Raw genomic sequence first — 2119 nt, forward strand, 5'->3', positions numbered from 1 at the left:
ATGAGATCAGCACGCTCTCGAGTGCTGATGTCATCAGATGTCACATAAGGGGAAGCGATTCCCCTTCCAGCCCTGACCTGGGAGGGTGGGGGGGGAGGGGCAGCCCTCGGGGGGAGCGCTAGCGCTTCCACCGAGGGCTGGTAAATGGACATAATGGTTACGCCCATGGCGCCTCACAGGCGCAGCCATGGACATAAGCATTACGTCCATGGCAAGCAAGGGGTTAAAACACAAAGTACTCCTAGCTGTAAAACAAACGTTCCAGCCAAGAGAAAGCTTACAAAGACACTGAAGGGTGGGAGGGATTATTATTTTGGGGTCCCCACGTATCTAGTGTGGTGACCCAGAGATGATCTAGACAGACAGAGAGAGAGAGAGCATGTTATGGTGAACGTTTTGAAGGTGGGACCACCATAGGCAGAGTTATGAGCAACAATGTTTTGTAAAAGTAATGCCCTAAAAAGCATTATGGGGCAAGTTTCCATGCCACAAATATTGTAGTATGTCAATGTTAGACCTGACAGCCTTAGGGTGGTCATCCCCCAACCTTTTCCTGCCCCCATCCACTTATCTGCTGGTTAAAGGACTCTGTGAACTTTACCACCGGTAACCAGTGCTAAAGTGCATATGCTTTTTCCATTAAACATGGTAACATATTTAATTTACTTATAAGACCCTAGTAAAGTGCACTACATGTGCCCAAGGCCTGTAACCTGAATGCTACTAGTGGGCCTGCAGCACTGGTTGGGCCACCCACATAAGTAGCCCCTTAACCATGTCTCAGGCCTGCCATCGCACGGCCTGTGTGTGCAGGTTCACTGCCATTTCGACTTGGCATTTAAAAGTACTTGCCAAGCCTTAAGCTCCCCTTTTTCTACATATAAGTCACACCACTAAGGTTGGCCCTAAGTAACCCGTAGGGCAGGATGCTATGTAGGTAAAAGGCAGGACCTGTACATGTGTGGTTTATATGACCTGGTAGTGGAAAACTCCTAAATTCATTTTCTACAACTGCGAGGCCTGCTCCTTTCATAGGATAGTGTTAGGGCTACTCTCACATATTGTTTGAGTGGTAGGTTCTGATCAGAAAGGGGGTAACCAGGTCATATTTAGTATGGCCAGAATGGTAATAGAAAATCCTGCTTATTGGTGAATTTGGATTTTATATTACTACTTTAGAAATGCCAGTTTTATAAAGTGAGCATTTATCTGCACTTAAAATCCATCTGTGCCCTATAGCCTGTCTCCAATCAACATCTGGGCTGGGCTGGTTGACAGCTCCCTTGCGCATTTCACCCAGACAACCACAAACACAGGACACTAAGGCCCTCATTACAACCCCGGCGGTCGGTGTTAAAGCAGCGGTAACACCGCCAGCAGGCCGGGGGTAAAAAAAATGGAATCATGACCACGGCGGAAACCGCCAACACATACAGCCATTTTAACACTCTGACTGCCACAGCGGTAGCAACAAACACTGCAGCAGTAACCACCAACAGCCAGGCGGAAGACAATGTACCGCCCACTCTATTACAACCCGCCCATCCGTCAGCTTTTCTGGGGCGGTACCAACGCCATCAAAAGCATGGCGGAAACAGCACTCTGAAGGGAAACGACTCACCTCTCAACACTCAAGGAAGAACCACAACACCATGGAGCCCGAGCTGCAGGTTATCCCCATGCTGGTGTATCTTCTCATACACCAGGAGCATGAACGTCAGTGATGACGACCACGGTGAGTACTGCACCTAGCACACAAGGGAGGGGGGAGGAAAAAGAGAGTGACACACACACGTGACAGGCAACACCCCCACACCCACCCCCACCCTCACCCCCAACACCATACACACAAACACATGCAAAAACATTACATAACCCTCAGGACTAACGCAAGGACAAAAGGAATGGAGTCAAATGACTGTAATATTAGTAATACTTAGAAATACGTTCAAAAAAAAAAAAGGTATGTACAATATATACAAAAGGCGGGACAATGCCCACTCAAAGATTGTCTGTGGCCCACTGGGCCAAAACACATAAGCCAAGCCCACACTTGAGTCCTGCCTCAATACGGAGAGAACACTGCAGGGGCATCAGGTCGAAAACAAAGGCACCTCAG

This window comes from Pleurodeles waltl, unplaced genomic scaffold, assembly GCF_031143425.1.
Source record: "Pleurodeles waltl isolate 20211129_DDA unplaced genomic scaffold, aPleWal1.hap1.20221129 scaffold_70, whole genome shotgun sequence".
NCBI lineage: Eukaryota > Metazoa > Chordata > Amphibia > Caudata > Salamandridae > Pleurodeles > Pleurodeles waltl.